The 23,077-nt window shown below is 40.5% G+C and overlaps 1 pseudogene; it reads left to right on the forward strand.

The window, feature by feature from the left end:
• Positions 1 to 1,328: 1,328 nt before the first annotated feature.
• On the forward strand, positions 1,329 to 22,924 carry LOC149253910 (glucan endo-1,3-beta-glucosidase 14 pseudogene; annotated as a pseudogene).
• Positions 22,925 to 23,077: the final 153 nt, after the last annotated feature.

Here is a 23,077-nt window from a genome sequence, read left to right on the forward strand (position 1 = left end):
AGTGAAACAAATCTCTCTCAGCAATATTTTGACTCACAGTTTCGTGGATGTTCCAACTTCTCTTTTTTCTTGTGAATCTCTAACATCATTGAAGCTCCAGTGGTTTTTCTTCACATGAATGTCTCTCTACTTCAACGGTTTTAGATGCCTTGTAACATGTTCTATGTCATTCATCTATAAAAATGATGATATACTTTAGCATCTTGTATAAAAATGCCCTCTTCTTGAAAATTTGATAGTTCAACATTGTATGGGGATGAGCAATGTGAAAATTTATGCGGCCAATCTGAAGTGTATGGATTCACTGGGGTTGAGTGTGAAAGCTTAGTGACAGTGAACTACCTAAAGCTTGTAAGTGTCATAGTGCATAATTGTACTACTTTTAGTATCATGTTAACTTTGGAAATGGGGTTTATTTTGTTTTTTTTGTTTTGAGCCTATTTAGCATGGGTATGGATAGACTTAGATGTATTCTCTTCTTTTATTATACCCAAATAATTACACCCCAATTCTATGAAAAGCATCTTGACCTGGTAAGGTTAGACATGTGTATAACGGCCTACAATTTGGTATTATTTGTTTTTAATAGTGTTAATGTTAGTTATAGAATCTAGTGACATAAATAACTACTCTCTCCCCGGCCATTGATCAGAGCGAGGCTTGAAATTCCCCCAAAACAGAATTATCTTTCATGTCTCCCTCCCTCCTGAGTTGATAAATAAACCATGATTAATATTAATATATTTTTTAATTAATTATCTCTAATGGCTAGATTCTACCTTTACGTGATTTCATGGTAGATAGCCATGTGGTGTGTATGGTGTTGTAGCATCTTTCTAGAGGCTTAGTAGGGTTCATGTTATTAGATAGTATACACTTGGTTGATTCAGTCTAGAGGCTTGTCCTAAAGGAAGGTGTATGGGACTTTACTCATCCCTGTGAGTGTATTAGACAATATCTTGGTCTCGGATTTAGAAGAAAATTTCAGACAAAGAAGTTGGTATGGGTGTAATGCACAGAGAATGCAAGAATTTATCTTTCTAAGCCAATAAGGGCAGTAATCTAGAGGTACATTGAAGGTCTCAGGATTGTATCTTTGTTCAAGATGGATTATCAGAGATTGCATTCATGTAAAACTCTATTGTTTGTTGTCTATATTTCGGTTCTTTTGATTTCAACAGGTAAGAACTCGATCTAAGAACTTCATTATCCATTGCATATACATAAAGACTCTTTGCTTTGAAGCATCAATCGTTGCATGTTGTGTTAATGTGGTTTTTTTTAATTTGAAGGGTTCCTACATCCATTAAGGCCACAAAATTGGGTTAATGTGGGTTATGGTTGTATGTTGTTTGGTATTGCACATTGCTGGGGAAAATGAGCCGGAGGCATCACTGCAGCCAAACCTTGAAATTGGTGTAAACTTTGGAACATAAACTAACAATTTCCCATCACCGAAGTAGGTAGCCAAGATGCTTGGAAACACCATTATCAATAGAGTCAAGATCTATAACTCAAATTCCTCTATACTGTAAGCATTTTCCAACACAGGCATTACAATTGTTGTGGGTCTTGAGAATGAGGAAGTCTAGAGGATAAGTGAAAGCCCAACGGTAGGCCAAGCTTCAGTGGCTCAGAGGATTCCTCCTTACTACCCTTCAACCTTAATAGTTATAATCATCGTAGGGAATGAGGTCCTTAAAAATAGTGTTGGGTCATTAGACTCTTCTCTAGTGCTTGCAATACTTAACATTCATTCTAGTTTGGTTGCTTTAGGCTTCGATGATAAGATTAAGGTATCTACTCCACACAATATGGCTATCCTTTCAAGTTCCTTTCCTCCTTCGACCTCCACATTTTCTACTAGTTTGCTACCAATTATGAAGCCTCTCCTCAAACTCTTGGATGATACAGGTGCTCCATTTATGTTGAATGCATATCCTTATTTTTCATACAGAGACAATCCCAAAGAAGTTTCATTGGACTATGTGATGTTTGGGCAATCTCTAGGGATTTCAGATCCAAAAGGGTTGACCTATAACAATATGCTAGATGCTAAAAATCATTATGTTTACTCTTCTATGGTTTCTTTGGGTCGTAATGAAATTATCCCTGTGTTGTAGTGGCTACAACTCCCTCCAAAATTTTGGCATGCATTCAATTTAGTAGCCTTCCTTGGGTTTTTCCCTTAATGTTTGCAAGCAATCGAGCTCATTTTGTGAGCTCGTGTTTCCTTTGCACCCTCCTCGCTTGACAGTTCAACGGACAACTTTTTTCATGTTGGTCAAAATGTCACGCTTGCATCCATGTTCTGGCCATACACAAGTTCTCGCTTCGTGTGTATAAGTTGTATTCAATATTTAAACATCTGTCACACACACACACAAAGTTGTATGCACTGTCACGTAGGTGTCGTCGCAGTTGATCAACGATCTATCACAAGTGTCACACTTGTCACTTGCACCATCGGTTAGTCACACTGAGTATATGTTGTCTTGATGGTCTGACACATCTTATCCTCGAGTCATGTTGAGTGTGTGTTTGCAAGGTCGCATATGCATAAGTTCACTTGCTCACACACTTAGTCATTTTGCTGAAGTTATGACGACCGGATCACCCTCTAACAGCTGAACCCTCGCTGAGTTGCACTGCTTAGTTTCAGCCCTCACTGAACATGTACTGCTGCCTAGAATTGCACAGAGCTTGAGGTTGTCTCTCAAGCAGCCTGCACTGCGCAATCCTAGAATCGACCAGACCGACTGTCATCCATAACATCGCAGAAGTTTCTCCCTAAACCATCTCAATCTGCGTTGCCCGCAAGCGAATCAACAAACCCTCCAGCTGGTCAACCAGAGAGTTTGACCGGGAAGTGACCCCGGGACTCACTCCCCCAAAAAATTGTGAAAAATCTACAAAGCATGCCCGCTCTGCTAACTGAAGAAATTGCACAGACATGCTAGACAAACACCAAGTGTCTATCATTGTCTCCCTCAAAAAATTGCGCAATTTTTCCAGCCAGTTACCCAGTTAGTCGGCTTGTTGCTCACCCAGGAAACTGCGCAGATTTCATGAGTTGTCCTCAGCTGCCGAGCATCCCGCTCAGCTCAAAAACTGCGCAAGGATGTTCAGCAGGCCAGCCTCCCAGCAATTGCACAGTTTTTTCCAGCAACACTCCTGCAACCCGCTGCCAGCTCCTCGGAGGAATTGCGTAGTTTTTTCTACCAAGCCCCTCTGCTGCCTACACTGCTTCCCTCAAAAAATTGGGAAGAACTTCCTGCCAGCCGAAGCAGATCCCACAGACAGTCACTACTGATCGAGATTGTCCATCTCAATCTCCCAATGACTTCTGGGTAATTTTCATCGGTAGTGTCAGGAGCCCGCATCCCAGCTTGAGATCTGCCTTGCGAAGTTTCATAACCTTGTCATCTCTCCCAGTCACCTACATCTGAAAGCGAACGACAATGCATCATGGTAGACTAGGAGATTTATGGATTTGATGTCATCTCATAATGAGTGATTGCAGATATAGGTACATGGATGAGACATGACACGATGACGAATGGGATGAACAAGGAGAGCACATGCAAGGGGATTTGTTCACGAACGGACGAACGACAATGCATGCGAGGATATTTTTTCGAGAATAGACTATGCATGCGAGGAGATTTTTTCGCGAATGGAAAATGTATGCGAGGATATTTTTTCGTGAAAGGGTTAATGTATGCGAGGAGATTTTTTCACGAACAGACGAACACGTGAAGCATGTGAAAGTAAAAGCGAAGGAGCGACGTTCACATGCAACATCAAGTGAACACCAAGACCATCGAAGACTCTGCACTTCTTGCCATGCGGAGGTGAAGCTATGATACACCAAGAGGACCTCCATCACTCAGCAACACTTCAGCTCAACATGGACACCACCAACAACATGAACATATCAGCACTGTTGTGTTGAATCGAGTCATGAGTCATCTCGTCCACATTACTACTATGAGCCACACTGTTGTAATCAATGTAATGTAACATGGAAGTCCAAGAGACCCACATGTAATTTGAAGAGTAATGTAAAGTTGAAGAATCAAACAAGTCAAACAGTCATGAGGAAGTCGAATAGTCACAAGGGCCAGTTTTACCCTTGGATATAAATACCCCTCATTTGTACATGCAAAGGATTTTTTCACCTTGGCTCCTCCCACATAGCCTTGAGAGTTTGTAATATTTTCTTTGAGGAGCGAGCAGTGGCTCCAACGTCCCTCTTACATGGTTAGTGATGTGTGGTGTACCGATGTGTCTTGGAACTTTCGCTTAATTCAGAAGGCTGTTAACAGGCCAACACGTTTTCACACATGTATTGTAATTGTTTGTAAGACTAATATTGGAACACTTGTAATGCATGTTGTTTTAACCTGTGTTAAAACAGTTGAACTATTTCAGTTTCTCTAATACATATGTTTATGAAAATGTGTTGTATAAGTTGTTAATGATGTCTTGACCATGTGGGTTGCCTCGCCAGACACTAGATAAAACCTTTCCCATAAACTTGTTATAATGACCGCCGCACTCATGTGAACTACTCCGTTGGGTGTTGTATGTGCTATTCCTTCATTGTGTGTTTGTGACTGCTGCATTTGTGTGGACTACTCTGCCAGAAGCTACGCATGTCTGTTGGGTGCAGGAATTGCACTTAAGCAAACTCCTCAACACTTAATTGTCAACCCGGGGGATTCGTAAACTTAGAGATGAAGCACAGGCAATGCCAGAGATGGTATGAATTTTCTTGATAGAAATTCCTACTTTCTTAAAGAAAATCTTGCAGAATCGAAAGAGTAAAAGATAACTGAATCATCAAAGTAATCTAGTGCTGGAACAAGAAAGAATGCATTTGCAAAGGAATCAAAATAAAAAGGCAATCACTCCAACTGATCAATTTTTAATTACTGAGTATGTGTTATGTTTTTCTTTAGCAGAGACACTTGGTAGTCTCGTAGAATGGGCCCTTAAACTTGCTTCTTTAGAGATTTCCTTCTTGCACTAATCTGTCCTGCACTATCGCAGTCTGCTTGCACTAGTGCAGGAACAGAGGTTTATGCAGGAGGTATAAATGGTGTCTTTACCAAAGGCTTTTTACTTCATGCAAGGGCTCGAACTTCCAGGGTTCAGAGCACTCAGATCCTATGACAAGAAACTAGTTCTTGCACCTAATTAGAGCTTCCTGCACTTAGCTATTAATTCTTAAAATGAGTGCTTAATTATTGCAAGTGTCAAATTAAATTGCACACATAAAAAGTGAATGTTCCTGATCTTAACAAAATGCAATAATGAAGAAACAATCAATATACATTTATCCTATCATAAGCATTTAATGAAAGAAAAGAAGATTGTGGGAAGTAAGCTAAAAATTCTTGCTGCAACACACCAACGTGCACTAGTGCAGGTTCATTTCTCCTGCTTGGACCAGGTGGGGAAAACCAATCAAACAGAATTGCAAGAAAGGAATATCACACCAACGTGCACTAGTGCAGGTTCATTTCTCCTGCTTGGACCAGGCGGGGAAAACCAATCAAACGGAATTGCAGGAAAGGAAATATCACACCAACGTGCACTGGTGCAGGTTCATTTCTCCTACTTGGACCAGGCGGGGAAAACCAATCCGAAATTAGGTGGAAGAAAAGGAATAGCACACCAACGTGCACTAGTGTAGGTTTATTTCTCCTGCTTGGACCAGGCGGGAAAACCAATCTGAAATCAGGTGTAGGAAAAGGAAATTTAACTACTTCACACAACAGATCTACTTTCACTCAGACATGAATACATGTGCTTGAAATTAAATCACACTTGACAATATAAACATAAATTACAAGAAACATGAAATAGGGTAAACGTGCTGGGTTGGCTGGGCCCTAGCCAACCAGCGTGTTTCCCTTTTTAAATAAAAACGTTGCTCAGTAACTCAGATCAGACTCATTTGTTTAAAGGAACAAATAAGATTCGAAAAGCATGAGGTGGAGCTCTTTATTCCTATTAATTCACAAAGGCAAAGTACATCATGAAATACAGAGTCTAGCCCAGATTTGGGTGATAAAAAAAGGTACAATCTCCTGTTTAGAAACACAGTCCTATTACCGCCTCCCCCCCCTACGTGCATAATTGCTCCTCCTTTTACAATATGTTTACATGATAATTAATCCTATCCTTTGTAAACAATCATGGGGATTTCATCCCAACTAATTCTAATTAAATAGAATATCAGTACAACTTTTCCCCTATTAAAAAATAGAGATTTAATACAAATTTTCCAAATCTGGGCGTTTTTAGATTTCTGGAAAAATTGGTATTTTTAACAAACTGCCTCCAAAGACCTCTTTGTATCTCCTCAACCATTACACATATTGGAAAATGGCCTCCGTCTTACTCAATTTCCTATACTGGGAAAAAAACCCTTGTTTCAGATTTTGAGATTTGCAACGATCGGTGTGGAAATCGAGGAATAAATTGGCTGTCAGGAAACTGCTGCGAATTCAGGTGGAAGTTGTAAAATCTAAACTGGTGCAGGAATGTGTGGTGCAGGAATCCTACCAGTACTAGTGCAAGAATGTGTGGTGTAGGAACTTCGCCTCTATTAGAATAGGCATATAACCAACTTTGTAAACCTGCAAACACACAAACTATTATTAAATATGCCTTTAATGTTTAAATCTCATTAAAACAAAGGAATAGCAAATACTTACTTATTATCTCCGAGAATGCACAAAACTATGACAATGACTAGTCAAGCTAAACAAAAGCATGAGTGATTTCGAGTAAAAGGTGATATAAAGCAAGGCAAAACAGAGGCCCAACATCCCCCCATGCTGACCTTCTTGCATGTCCTCATGCAAGGAAATCAATTGTCGCGTTGTTGCTCCCTTGCAAAAAGCAAGATTAAAAACATTTATGGGCATTCGTAATGATGTTTCCTACAATTCTATGTGATCACATTTCCTACGCTAGATAAAGCTTGTTTCAAGAACAAAGTGTTTGTTGGACTCTTTGATTATTTATACTAATTTCAAGAAAATCTATCACAAGGACTACAATAAAAATACCAAATTGCAAGGATGGTGCGTGCTTGCACTGATCTGCTTACACTGCCTAAATTGCGCTGCTTTGCTGGCACTTTTCTGCTTGCACTACTGTATATTACAACGTGATTTCACTGGTGCAAGCATAAAATCTGCTAAAAAAAACAGGGAATTTTGGTAAAATGTGGGCTGGACTTTAACATGACTTCCTCAATCATACAGAAGGTTTGCTTTGCCATTTCTTTGATGCTTCTGAGCATATCCTTTTGCTCTTTCTCCAGTAGATCCTGCAATAAGTTCATGGGGGAACAAAGAAGTGGGAAAAGGGAAAAATTCAGAATGGGAAGGAAGTTTATTACAGGGATTCTAGGAACAGTACCATCAAGAGGGCGTAAACAGAAGTGGGATAGGAAAAAAAAATTAAGGGGTAAAGTGGGATTTACGAAACAGATGGGAAGGTAATCATTATGGGATTGAAGAAGAAAACTGATGGGGAATTACGAAAATGGGATATGAAGAAAGGCAAAAAATTTTCTGGAAGGTCTGCCTGCTAACCATGTTACAGTTCTAATGAAAATATCAATTGTAAGAATGCAACAAGATTAGATACAAAAAGTAGAAATTATAGACAAAATAGTATGGTACATACCTGTTACCATGTCCCAAATGAATTCCTTGTTTTGTTTCTACCCAAAGTCTTATAATGAAAATAAAATTTTGTTGAAAAGGTGCAATCTCAAAATAACTACCACAAGTTCATGCACCTACTGTAGCAATCTTTTACCTAGATTATGCAGAGCATATTTAGAGGCAACCACCATCAATACACATTGTTGCCAACCAGCATCTTGTGAGCAGTCATCATTAAGTAATTCATCACTCTAAATACCATGAAAGTCAAAATGAGTTATGATACCAATTAGAAACCTCTTTATTGAACACTCTAAATTCCATTGTCATCTAGATTCAAACTAAATTTCCTCTTAATATAGAACAAAGAATAACCTTTACTAAGGGTACCACATCCTTAAAGATTCTTGATTTTTTAAAGATATAACTCAAAGCATCATGTTCAAATCGTCTTTAAAACCATTGTCCAAAAAAAAAGGATAAGTTTAGGGGAAGAGAAAGATAGCCAAGCAAATCATAGTATGCAATTAACTTTAATACCACAGACATAGCCCTGCTGCCCGCAGGTGTCCATAACCTCGGCAGGGGTGTCTTTTGACCCATCGAAATGTTTGTGTCCCACTTACTAGGCATGGATTCAGAGTTATCTTATTTTAATTTTAGATGAAGGCCACTGTTCTAGCTTGGTAACCAACTAATGGCAGTGCCACTCACAAGAAGTAACATGGATGAACAGGTCGGCTCATGATGAGACCTCCTGTCTTCCAACTTTTCGGTTGAAAGCCATTACTTTGGCTTGGTGACCAGAAGCAGTAATGTCATGCATGCTAGGTCTCATGATCGTGGTAGGTCGGCTCATCACGAGACCTCCTATCCTCCCCTAAATCTTTTGTATACTCTGATTATGATTAACCTAAAAGGTTACTTAATAAGTGGGGAGACAGATCTACTCCTTAAGAGTACGGGATGGCGTGAAAAGTTTTTAATGACTAATCATTACTGACTAGTTCCTCTACCCCAAAGACTTATTAAAGATATCCCAGATAATGACTAAAAGACTCCTTGAATTAAGAATGCTAGTGTTCTCATGAATAGCTTATTATGATCTTAACAAGAGTGGTCCTCCATAGGGGGTTTCCAATAGTACCTTCTAAGGGAAACTGAAATCATATATATCAGATGACAACTTCTTAGAGTGATTAGTCATGGTTACTTTGAAAAATCATGAGGTATTAGAGTGAATCATACTCAACAAGATGTGTCACAGATGTGTGTGTTAACAACCAATGCGGATCAAAAGTAGTTTTAGTGACTACACTTTAAAAATAAAAAACCCTAATAGCATTTTATTCACCTACCCTACTTTACCTAAGAGGCGGAAGACTTCCTTTTATGTATAGGAGTACTTCCAATGAAGCCATGTGCGGATCAGGTGAAAATATATATTCATGCTCAAATTTATCATACAAACTTGAAAGTGTGCATGAGCATGAAAAACCAACGAATGTAAATGATATGACAACAAGAGTTTTAGAAGAGGATAATGTTGCCTTGCTTGAGTAGTTGTTTGGAACCAATGTTCGATGTAATCATGGTAGCCTTGGTCCATTTCTTGATTTGGCCCATGCTGCACATCTTCTTCTTCCTTGTCATGTCGATTGTCCTCCTTAGGGCAATTAGTCTCTTGATCACATTCTGGATCTGCTGATAGACATGTCAAGAACTTTTCGTTCTCAGGTTCCAATGGATATCCTTCGTTGATTATAGTGCATGATTCATTCGTCTCCTCAAAAGAGACTTCTAAATCCTCTTGTGATGGTGGAGAAATGGACAAGTCCTTGACTATTGTCAAGAAGTTTTCTTCCTGAGAGGTAGAGATCAAGATCCCAACAGCTGCTAGGGCTTGAGAGAGAACCTTCATACTTGTTATCATCTTTAAGTCCATCTGGTTGATTGATAGTCCCTGTCTCCACACACATATTAGTAACGGGGGTTCTTACAACACCCCAAAAATGATATAACGTTAAAGATTAGGATCTGAAGATAATTGATTTTAAAAGTTATTGGCTGAAATAAAGCTCACCACACTTGCATAAAAAATACAAAAAGATAAAGGCAGACTTATCCCTATTGCATCAACAGAAAATTCTTACCAAATCAAATCGCCTCCCGGAAATGGCGCCAAAATGTTGGGTGCAGGAATTACACTTAAGCAAACTCCTCAACACTTAATTGTCAACCCGAGGGATTCGTAAACTTAGAGACGAAGCACAGGCAATTCCAGAGATGGTATGAATTTTCCTGATAGAAATTCCTACTTTCTGAAAGAAAAGCTTGCTGAATCAAAAGAGTAAAAGATAATTGAATCATCAAAGTAATCTAGTGTTGGAACAAGAAAGAATGCATCTGCAAAGGAATCAAAATAAAAAAGGCAATCACTCCAACTGATCAATTTTTAATTACTGAGTATGTGATCCAAGTGGAAAATGGCATCAACCAATGGTATTCATCCACACATGTTATTCATCCACCCATGGAATTCACCCATGGTATTGTAAGTGCCATCCACCCATGGTATTTATCCACCCATGGTATTGTAAGTGGCATCTAGCCATGGTATTCATTCACCCATGGTATTTTCCCATGGTATTGTGACATCCATCCATGGTATTGTGACATCCACCCATGGTATTCATTCACCCATGGAATTGACCTGTGGTATTGTAACCGAAAAAGGCTATAAGTAACAAGTCACATTTTGTAAAAGGATAGTTTGTCGACCACAATGTAGTCCTTACAGTTATTATCTGTTTTAATAAAAAGTTTCTTTGTGGTTTGGTTTATTGGGAATTCTCCTCTTTTTCTTTTGGCATTTCAATTTTTCAGATCTTGGGCGCCTCCCCCCAAGATCCGGATCAGTGGTATCGGAGAAGGTTATGATTCCATGGGAATGAGGGTTTCATGCATATTTCAGTTTCAAAATTTTGCAGCAATATTAAACAAACTTTAGGCACATGCTGCGACTTCCACAGAGCACTTTCTTTGGCCAAGCAGGAAGAATTTTTCTTTTTCTTTTTTCATTTTTTTGCAGGATTTTTTTTTTGCACGGCGAGTTTGCAGATCAGATCTGAAAAATTTGGTACAATATTTACAAAAAAAAATACCAGATCTGGATTCCTTATGAAAAAATACCAAAATTCAAAAAAAAAAATCGACCGAATCGGAGTCCAGATGAGGGAGATATCGCTGATTCAAAATCAGCTCTGTTGCACGAAAATTTGTGGATGGAGGATCTGCTATATGTTTTTTCAATTTTTTTTGTAGAATTTCAGAAAAGTGATTTTAGATCTGAGTGCCTCCCGAAAAATCGCTCAATTTAAAAAAAAATGGGTCGAATCAGAGTTCAGATGTGGGAGATATCGTTGATTTAAAATCAACTATTTTTTTTAGAACTTTTGTGACAACGGAAAAGTTGCAGCACGAATCTGAGATTCTAGAGTGTCCAGATAAGGATTTCCAGCTCCTGGGAAGATGCAAAATGGTCCTTCTGATTCCAAAAATAGGTTCTAATAAATATTCTGAGTTATATTGACTGAGTTATGTCCATTTTAGTTCTAGAGCAGCATTCGGAGGAGGTTCCCTTTGGAGACGTGCCCTCCCACCCCGCTTTAGTAGGCATCTACTTCACATTCATCAGTTTCAACATAGCAGTATTCAGCTTGGGTTCTTTGGAGACGTGTCCTCCCACCCTAGGCTATGTAGGCACCTACTACTTCATGAACAACCAACATCACGGTTATGGGTCAACCGCACAAAATCCTGGTCATCAAAGTCCATTTGCTAGGCTACACACTGTTAGCATCACAGTTGGTCACAAGCATTACAGGGTATCTCTATCCTCAGTTCTTCATTTTTCATGGTTATGGGTCATCCACAAACCCACACTTCATCTAAGTCCATTTTCTAGGCAACACGTTGTCACAGTCACAGTTGGTCACAAGAATTACAGGGTATCTCTATCCTCGAATATTCGTTCATCATGGTTATGGGTCATCCACAAACCCACACTTCATCGAAGTCCATTTGCTAGGCCATACATTGTTCATATCACAGTTGGTCAAAAGCATTACAGGGTATCTCTATCCTCGGATCTTCGTTCATGATGGTTATGGGTTAACCACATAAAACCCTTCTCTTCAGTGGCTCTTCATATTCAACAAGGGCTTCGCAGGAGGGAACTTCACGCAATGGGGACCATTGCTTCTTAAGGAGGGAGGAATGATCCGAGTGGAAAATGGCATCAACCCATGGTATTCATCCACACATGTTATTCATCCACCCATGGAATTTACCCATGGTATTGTAAGTGGCATCCACCCATGGTATCGTAAGTGGCATCCAACCATGGTATTCATTCACCCATGGTATTTGCCCATGGTATTGTGACATCCACCCATGGTATTCATTCACCCATGGAATTGACCCATGGTATTGTGACATCCACCCATGGTATTCATTCACCCATGGAATTGACCTGTGGTATTGTAACCGAAAAAGGCTATAAGTAACAAGTCGCATATTGTAAAAGGACAGTTTGTCGACCACAATGTAGTCCTTACAGTTATTATCTGTTTTAATAAAAAGTTTCTTTGTGGTTTGGTTTATTGGGAATTCTCCTCTTTTTCTTCTGGCATTTCAATTTTTCAGATCTTGGGCGCCTCCCCCCAAGATCAAGATCAGTATGTGTTATGTTTTTCTTTAGCAGAGACACTTGGCAGTCTCGTAGAATGGGCCCTTAAACCTGCTTCTTTAGAGATTTCCTTCTTGCACTAATCTGTCCTGCACTATCGCAGTCTGCTTGCACTAGTGCAAGAACAGAGGTTTATGTAGGAGGTATAAATGGTGTCTTTACCAAAGGCTTTTTACTTCATGCAAGGGCTCGAACTTCCAGGGTTCAGAGCACTCAGATCCTATGACAAGAAACTAGTTCTTGCACCTGATCAGAGCTTCCTACACTTAGCTATTAATTCTTAAAATGAGTGCTTAATTATTGCAAGTGTCAAATTAAATTGCACACATAAAAAGTGAATGTTCCTAATCTTAACAGAATGCAATAATGAAGAAACAATCAATATACATTTATCCTGTCATAAGCATTTAATGAAAGAAAAGAAGATTGCGGGAAGTAAGCTAAAAATTCTTGCTGCAACACACCAACGTGCACTGGTGCAGGTTCATTTCTCCTGCTTGGACCAGGCGGGGAAAACCAATCAAACGGAATTGCAGGAAAGGAATATCACACCAACGTGCACTGGTGCAGGTTCATTTCTCTTGCTTGGACCAAGCGGGGAAAACCAATCAAATGGAATTGCAGGAAAGGAATATCACACCAACGTGCACTGGTGCAGGTTCATTTCTCCTGCTTGGACCAGGCAGGGAAAACCAATCAAACGGAATTGCAGGAAAGGAAATATCACACCAACGTGCACTGGTGTAGGTTCATTTCTCCTGCTTGGACCAAGAGGGAAAACCAATCCGAAATCAGGTGCAGGAAAAGGAATAGCACACCAACGTGCACTGGTGCAGGTTTATTTCTCCTGCTTGGACCAGGCAGGAAAACCAATCCGAAATCAGGGGCAGGGAAAGGAAATTTAACTACTTCACACAGCGGATCTGCTTTCACTCAGACAGGAATACATGTACTTGAAATTGAATCACACTTGACAATATAAACATAAATTACAAGAAACAGGAAATAGGGTAAACGTGTTGGGTTGGCTGGGCCCTAGCTAACCAGCACGTTTCCCTTTTTAAATAAAAACGCTGCTCAGTAACTCAAATCAGACTCATTTTTTTAAAGGAACAAATAAGATTCGAAAAGCATGAGGTGGAGCTCTTTATTCCTATTAATTCACAAAGGAAAAGTACATCATGAAATACAGAGTCCAACCCAGATTTGGGCAATAACAAAAGGTACAATCTCCCGTTTAAAAACACAGTCCTGTTACCGCCTCCCCCCCCTACATGCATAATTGCTCCTCCTTTTACAATATGTTTACATGATAATTAATCATATCCTTTGTAAACAATCATGGGGATTTCATCCCAACTAATTCTAATTAAATAGAATATCAGTACAACTGTTCCCCTATTAAAAAAATAGAGATTTAATACGAATTTTCCAAATCTGGGCATTTTCTAGATTTCTGGAAAAATTGGTATTTTTAACAAACTGCCTCCAAAGACCTCTTCGTATCTCCTCAACCATTACGCATTTTGGAAAACGACCCGCGTCTTACTCAATTTCCTATACTGGGAAAAAAACCCATGTTTCAGAATTTTGAGATTCGCAACGATCGGCGTGGAAATCGAGGAGTAAATTGGTTGTTGGGAAACTGCTGCGAATTCAGGTGGAAGTTGTAAAATCTGAACTGGTGCAGGAATGTGTGGTGCAGGAATCCTACCAGTACTAGTGCAAGAATGTGTGGTGCAGGAACTTCGCCTCTATCAGAATAGGCATATAACCAACTTTGTAAACCTGCAAACACACAAACTATTATTAAATATGCCTTTAATGTTTAAATCTCATTAAAACAAAGGAATAGCAAATACTTATTATCTCCGAGAGTGCACAAAACTATGACAATGACTAGTCAAGCTAAACAAAAGCATGAGTGATTTCGAGTAAAAGCTGATATAAAGCAAGGCAAAACAGAGGCCCAACAATGTCCTATTGTGTTGTGTGTATCTGATAGAGTTGGGACTCCTCCCTTTCGACTAGAGACTCACTTCCACCCTCTCCCTTTGCGGTGAAAGAACCTTGACACAAGTAACACCAGCACTCACCAAGCACGCGAACCTCGCTATTCAAAGAAAAAGTAGACCACTCTCACGTTTTGAAAAGTAAGAGCTAAGGCATATCTTTAAGATAATGGCAACCTGGCCATCATACCAGATGGGACTCCTACACCAAACAGTGTGAGGTCTAGTTGGGACTTCATACCGGGGAGATCCCCTAAATGTTGGCGGGTCCAGCGCCGTCAAACATTTTGGCTCTAGAAGGAGGGGTAGATAACAAGCAGAGCCTGTTACATCTGGCTTGAATCTCTTACCAAATGGATTATACACGATTTGTGCTCCCAGGGTGTTTCTCTCATTTCTCCCTTAATCAACTATAAACCCCGATGAGCTTCTCGATCACTTGTCCTTGTTAAAGTTTGACGGTGAGGACAGGACGTCCGTAACCAAGCACATTTATGATTTTCTTCATTTCTACGAATCTCATGAAATTGATAGTGATGAGCTTGTTTATGTACTTTTCTTCCTCACCATTGAAGGTCGTTCTAATTGGTGATGTCAAACCCTGCCACCTGCTTCTTTCCATTCCCTTCTCACTCTCCTCATGGAGCTCCATCAAGCCTTTGATAAGTGTAACCACCAAGATGTCTCTGAAAGAATCTGTCATTTAAGAATGAAGCCTGGCGAATCAATTGAGGACTTTGCTATCCACTTCCTTCACCTCTGTCATGAAATTCCTGAATGGTTTGTGGACCTTGACTTCATGAACCAGGAGTTGAAACGCCTGGTTCATGTTTCCTGAGACAGTGAACCTCTCGATTTCCCTTCTCCCTCGACTCTTGCAGACCATGAGGCCCCTCAGTTTTCAGAGGAGGAGCCCAACACCCCATTTGTTCCTTTTCCTCCTCCCTTTCCGGTCTCAAAGCAGGTGCCCCTTTGCAGCAGTCGGAAAGCTAAGAAATCTGTGTAGCAGATACCCCCTCGCAACGGTCGCAAAGTTGAGAAATCTATGTAGCATGTTCCCAACCCATCTTCTCAGCTGTCTCCCACTCCAACGGAGGAAATTCCATAATGGCTCAGAAAGCCTATGGCGAAGACTCATTCCTCCATTCTGTAAGAGGACATCACAGTTCGTAACCCAAGTCTCGATTCTAATATGCAACTCTTCCATCCTCCATCATTTACAATCCATGACTCTTTGTACCATGACTCGCTTGAACCATCCACTTCACAAGCTAGTTGTGCGCACCCTCTTGATTCTCAAGTTGCTGGCTCAAATTACGGTCATGTGAAAGGCAATCTCATTATACAAGCGGAGGAGCACGAAGGTGAAGACACAGTCAATTCCTCTTCTATGTTTCAAAATGGTTCACATCAACACATTGAGATTCCATTCTTGATAGATTCTCAATCCACGAATCTTGGTGAAACATCATGCACAATTAATTCTTTCGATCAACCTCCATTCTTGGGAAGTCATCACTCCCATGCTTCTGTACGTTGTGATGAATAGCCAAGCACATCATGTGATCTATTATTCTCTCATGTACACTCTAACTCAGATCTGGAATGTGCCCTGGTCAAAGCAGATGTCCATATCGAAACTTCCTTTGCACCTCACTTGCCCGTGTGTTCTACCATTCACATCGCGATGGAGATACCCCTTGTTATCTTGCTTCTTCATCTAGTGATTTATCTCCTTGATCGATACAAGCAAGTGAGGTTATCCATGACGAAAATAGTCTCAACGCACAGGACTCTTCCCACTCGTCATCATCTTGTGAGTTGCATGAAGATAGCTCGTCAAGTCAGCTCGTTGACGCTGAAAAATTTGATGAAGCTTGTGATAGAGATGGTTGATATCCTAAGAGAAGTTTTGAAATCAACAACAACAACCATCCTCAATCCATCCATGATCGAGTTCACATCTCAAAATGCAATTTTTCAATTCTGGAAAGTTTTGGGACGTGCCAGGGAATCGAGGCACTTCAATGTCTGTTGATGGTTATGTTAGGACTTTGCGACTCTAGTAAGCCCCTCGAACAAAATCGGATCTCGTTTCTCACGCACAATATGTTTATATGCATGGTTTCACTTGACGTGGATCCCCGTGTAAAAAATATTTACTATTCCGGGTCTGATATTTCAAAATTTCAAATTTTGACTAATGAATGAATCCATGAGTCTATTACAACATGTCCATCTTCATGTACCTCTCTTACATCTAATTCGGATTGGGAGTGTCTGTCCCTCATGCAATCATGCAACAACGAAGTGGATCATCTCAAAGACTATATTTGTCCATAATCATACTTATTGGGTGTTCTCTCTCGTAATCATCTCCTTGGTCTTCTTGCAAATTTTTCACATCAAATATGCCTGCTCATCACACCAGCGATCTCCCTGTGTGATGACGAGCACACAACCTTTCACGCGAATCAAGTTACTCTCATTTCACAACACCCCAACTAGTTTCACACATTCATAGTGCTGGCATCCTTTCTACATTTCTGTGATGACAATGATGCATGCGCAATTTTTCACCAGTTGTAGGTGGGTGTTCTGTCATATCTAGCACACAGTGAACTTGGTTCCCTCATTCAGAGTGTTTGCAAGATTGTTCAAAATTTTTCTTTGTTCATGTCGAACTAGGAATCTCGCATCTCGACCAACTGGTCTGATTTTTCTTCTATCTTGGGTGGTTGTCATGCACTTTATCATTTTCCCAAGAGTACATCCAATGATAGCTGCTTCACGCACTATGATCTTCACCGTGTAACATCTTTCTCCTCAGAGTTTTGTCAAGTAGGTGAGGTACTTCATCCTGCACTAATGGCTATGGAAGACCCTCATTGTCTTGACATGAACGACGAGAATGACCAGATTTATCTATCCTTAACAGGTTCCCATCGTGATCCGTTCTCTCAAATCAGGAACCCATCTTCTCAAATATCACGAGTCTTTCAAAATAGCCATCATGAATTTTATGATCCAATCGCTGAATGGCTGGAACAATCTTACTTGGCGAGTCATGTTGCAGGTAACAAGCTTCAGTCCTTCCTCACACTCGCTAAGAAACTTGGTGCAAAAGAACACACACTCGTAAGAGGCCTCCGAGTTTTGTTGAACAATGGTAGTCACCAAAGAGGTAAACATCTGTCTTGGGTGGTTGTGACACATCTTTCCATCCAGAGGCGAGACCTTCTCTCTCGTGTGCAAGTTTGTCAAGTTTTTGTATTTCTTGTTGCACACTATCTTTTATCTATTTTAATCGCTTGTATATTTGTCGTTGCAGGTCAGGTATGCCTATGGTGGCTTCACTGGAAATTTCATTTACGTAACCCTGGCCGTTTACAGTAGGAGTAGGAGTAGTGTTTGATTTCTCGCTTATCTTTGCTTTCTGGTTTGCTTTTTTGTTTGCTTGCTAACTTGGTTTGGTTTGTTTGCTTACTCACTTTGCTTGCTTGTTGTCTTTTCACTTTGCTTTGTTATTTTTGCTTCGCTCTACTATGTTTGCTTAATACCATGCTATTTTCGGTTTTGTCAATAAGTGTTTCTCTCTACTAAGTTCTGGATTTTGAATGAGTATGTGGCTGAGATTCAAAGAGTCTTGCGACACTGCAGCACTTGGCCATTCCTGTGTCTGTCTTCTCTGTTCTTGGTTATAACCTTCAGCCGATGGAGTCTTAACGGAAAATATGAGCCATCTGCAAGGGGAGATTGGGTCCAACCATGAACTTGTGTCCACACTGGGAAATCCCATGCCCATACTCAGCGTTCTGCTCTGTGTGTTCAAGCTCATCCAACTAGTGGAAACAAAGAAGGGGAAAATCTAAAAGAGCAAACCTATGTGAGAGGTCCTACATGCTTCTCTAAAGGAACAACCTCTTCTCCTCTCATAAGTCAAGATACCTCTTTCGCCCCAAAAATAACTAAGTGCCTATGCATAGTCCTCTTAAAATATATATATATATATATATACAAAGGCGAAAGAAGAGAAAGGCTTCCTGCGCAAAGAGGTGAAGCATGAAACTCCACCGGGGTACTGACCAGTCTCGCTGGAAGTGGAGCAATGTGTGTGTTCCTGCGTGACTCCGCCAGGGTACTGTTGAGGCCTGCTAGCAGCAGAGCAACACCAGAGATGAAAACTTATACTCTGAAATTTTTTAACTTGCGAGCCAAACTACCTTTCCCAACTTCGAAACACTGTGATCAAGCTAAAACTTGTGTTGTGTTTAACTAAGTTGGAGAAAGGTGAACCATGTCTGTCAATGGGGTAAGTGGGGAAGCCGAAGTAACCCACACAATGATTCAATACTCCCTGAAAGACCAAGGCCCTGTCTTGTCAATGAACCAAAACAGAGAAGCTGGAATTCAAATAGTGTGTTGCTAAGTGTTGTAGCAACTGCAACACCCTCCAAAATTTTGGTTTGCATTCAATTTCGGAGCCTTCCTTTGGTTTTTCCCTTGATTTTTACAAGCACTCGGGCTCATCCCATGAGCTCGTGTTGAGTCTTTGCACCCTCCTCACTTGACCATTCAACGGACAACTTTTTGCATGTTGGTCACAATGTCACGCTTGCAGCCATGTTTTGGCCATGCACAAGGTCCCTCTTCATGTGTACAAGTTGTATTTGTATGTAAACATCCGTCACACTCACACACAAAGTGGTATGCAGTGTCGTGCAAGTGTCGTCGCAGTCGCTCAACGATCTATCACAAGTGTCGCGCTTGTTGCTTGCACCATCGGTCAGTCACACTGAGTATATGTTGTCTTGATGGTCCAAGGCATCTTGTCATCAAGTCATGTTGAGTGTGTGTTCGCAAGTTCGCATATGCACAAGTTCACTCGCTCACACATTGTGCAATTTCAACCCTCAGTGGACATGTACTGCTGCCCAGAATTGTGCAGAGCTTGAGGTTGTCTCCCAGGTAGCCTGCACTTCACAATCCTGGAATCGACTGGACCGACTATGATCTAGAATAGCACAAAAGTTTCTCAGTAACTCATCTCAATCTGTGTTTCCCACAAGCGAATCAACCAACCCTCCAGCTTGTCAACCAGAGAGTTTGACGAGGAAGTGACCCCGGGACTCACTCCCCCAAAAATTTGTGCAAAATCTGCAAAGCATGCTCGCTCTGCTGAATGAAGAAATTGTGCAGACATGCCAGACATACACCTATTGTCTGTCAATTTCACCCTCAAAAATTGCACAGTTTTTCCAGGCAGTCACCCAGTCAGCCGGCCTGCTACTTACCCAGAAAACTACGCAGATTTCATGAGCAGTCCCCAGCTACCCAGCATCTCGCTCAGCTCAGAAACTGCTCAAGGATGTTCAACAGGCCAACCTCCCAGCAATTGCGCAGTTTTTTCCAGCAACACTCCTGCAACCCACTGCCAGCTCCCTGAAAAAATGCACATTTTTTCCCTGCAAGCCTCATGCAGCCCACTACTAGCTCCTTGAAGGAATTGCGTAGTTTTTTTCTGCCAAGCCCCTGTACTTCCTACACTGCTTCCCTCAAAAAATTACACAGATCTTCCTGCCAGCCGAGCCAGATCCCGCGGATAGTCATTGCTGATCTGGATTTTCCATCTGTCTCCTAGTGAATTCTGTGCAATTTTTACCGGCAGTGCCCAGAGCCCGCATCCTAGCTTGAAATCTGCCTTGCGTAGTTTCATAACCTTGTCCTCTCTCCCGGTCACCTACATCCGAAAGCGAATGACAATGCATCATGGTAGAGTAGGAGATTTATGGATTTGATGTCGTCTCGTCATGAGTGATGGAAGATACATGTACATGGATGAGACACGACGCGAAGACGAATGGGATGAACAAGTAGAGCACATGCAAGGGGATTTGTTCGCGAACAGATGAACGACAATGCATGCGAGGAGATTTTTTTGCGAACGGACAATGCATGCAAGGATATTTTTTTGCGAACGGACAATGTATGCGAGGAGATATTTTTGCGAACGGATAATGTATGCGAGGAGATTTTTTCGCGAAAGGACGAACATGTCAAGCATGCCAAAGTAAAAGCGAAGGAGCAACGTGCACATGCAACATCAAGCGAACACCAACACCATTGAAGACTACGCACACCTTTCCATGCGGAGGTGAAGCTATGATACACCAAGAAGACATCCATCACTCAGCAACACTTCAGCTCGACATGGACACCACTAACAACATGAACATATCAATGTTGTCATGTTAGACTTTAAGCTTCTGTGGTAGTTTTTTGGAGTAGCATGATCCAGATTATCCACAGTATTATGTTCATTCTGTCGATGTTTCGAATCCCAAAGGGGGTCCATCATTAGGACAAAAATTGATAGAATATGAATCATAGTTCCTTGAGAGAAGAATCTTCTGACCAGAGTATATATAAACCTAGAAATTGATAAATTTTATAGAAGCCGACCCTTACATATATGAATTCTTTTATTTTAATTTTTAATTTATTATAATAATTTTAGTTTAATTATTATAATAATTATTATAATTTTAGTTGTCATGTTGAGTCATGTCATGAGTCATCTCGGCCACATCACTACAGTGAGCCACACTGTTGTAATCAATGTAATGTAACGTGGAAATCCAAGGGACCCACATGTAATCCGAAGAGTCATGTAAATTTGAAGAGTCAAATAAGTCAAATAGTCATGAGGCAAGTCGAACAGTCACAAGGGTCAATTTTACCCTTGGCTATAAATACCCCTCATTTGTACATGCAAAGGAATTTTTCACCTTGGCTCCTCCCACATAGCCTTGAGAGTTTGTAATCTATTCTTTGAGGAGTGAGCAATGGCTGCAACGCCCCTCTTACGGAGTTAGTGATGTATGGTGTACCGATGTGTCTTGGAACTTTCCCTTATTTCAGAAGCCTGTTAACAGGCCAACACATTTTCACACATGTATTGTAACTGTTTGTAAGACAAATCTTGGAACACTTGTAATGCATGTTCCTTTAACTTGTGTTAAAACAGTTGAACTATTTCGGTTGCTCTAATACATATGTTTATGAAAATGTGTTGTATAAGTAGTTAATGTTGTCTTGCCCTTGTGGGATGCCTCACCAGACACTAGACAAAACCTTTCCTATAAACTTGTTATAACGACCGTTGCACTCATGCAGACTGCTCCGTTGGGTGTTGTACGTGCTATTCCTTCACTATGTGTTTCTGACTTCCGCATCCATGTGGACTACTCCACCAGAAGATCAACATGTCCTGTTGTGTTGTGTGTCTCTGAAAGAGTTGGGACTCTTCCCTTTCAACTAGAGACTCACTTCCACCCTCTCCCTCCAAAGTGAAAGAACCTTGACACAAGTAACACTAGCACTCACCAAGCACAGGAACCTCGTTGTTCAAAGAAAAAGAAGACCACTCCCACGTGATGACAAGCAAGAGCTAAGGCATATATTTAAGATAATGGAAATTGGGCCATCATATTGGATGGGACTCCTACACCAAACGGTGTGAGGTCTAGTTGGGACTTCATACTGGGGAGATCCTCTGAATGTTGGTGGGTCAAGCACCGTCAACACCTTGTAACTATCTCCGAGGCCGGTTCGCCTTCCAAAGGAGACCCAGATGATATAGGAGTGAATCCTAAGAATGTTAGAAATTATAACACTGGATTCATCAAACATGTTACTTCCAATGCAAGAACTCCAATGAGGCTTAATAGAGTCATAGAGACCTTTATTTTTTCACTTTTTAATGAGAACCATAAACTAGGGCCAATCATTGAGAGGAACTTTGGGCTGCTAAACCTAGATGATTCAAAATTATATGATGTAGATTTGAGTTTTGGTTGGTGTATATCTCCTCCTCCTCCATATTGTCTCCTGCAAGCCCACCACCTAGCTAGATTTATTTATTATCAAGACAACCAAAAGGTTCAAGGGGAGGCCTTGGCAGTGTTGTTTATTACATTGCCAAACTAAGTTCTGGTCCATCTGTTCTTCAAGGGTCTTTGGATTTTTCTTGTGGGATGGGTGGTGCAGATTGTGCTTCAAATCGTCAAGGCGGACCTTGATATAATCCAAATAATGTTCATGCCCATGCTTCATATGCAATGAATAGTTACTATCAGATTCACCGTAGAAAGTACTAGAATTGTGATTTCAAAGGCACTGGGTTGGTCACATTTACTGATCCAAGTGAGGATTATTCCACTCATTTTCTCTTCTAGGGAATGTCTTCCTTTACTTTTTCCTTTTTTTTGTCTTCTTATATATTCCAATATAAGCACTATAATCACTTTGATAATGTATTGTTCATTTTTTTATACCAAAATTCCCATGAAGATACCAGCTTGCACGTCACTAAAATTCTCAATATAAACTATTAAAATGAGGGTCTGACTAGTTAGATCATGTGTTATTTTGGTTTAGGCTATGGATCTTGTCACTATCCTCAAGAATAAGCATCAAATAAAATTGGAACGACGCTTTCAGTAACTCAATCTTATCCCTTCCTCTTGGATATCATAGATTGTAAAAGCCAATCCTTTTGCCAAAACATTGGACTGATTGAAATACTCATTATCTGAACCATTTGGTATTTGTGATGGTGTGCT

The sequence above is a fragment of the Pinus tabuliformis genome, chromosome 7, assembly GCF_031772625.1.
Source record: "Pinus tabuliformis cultivar Carrire ecotype Pingquan chromosome 7, CPIR1, whole genome shotgun sequence".
In the NCBI taxonomy this organism is placed as follows: domain Eukaryota; kingdom Viridiplantae; phylum Streptophyta; class Pinopsida; order Pinales; family Pinaceae; genus Pinus; species Pinus tabuliformis.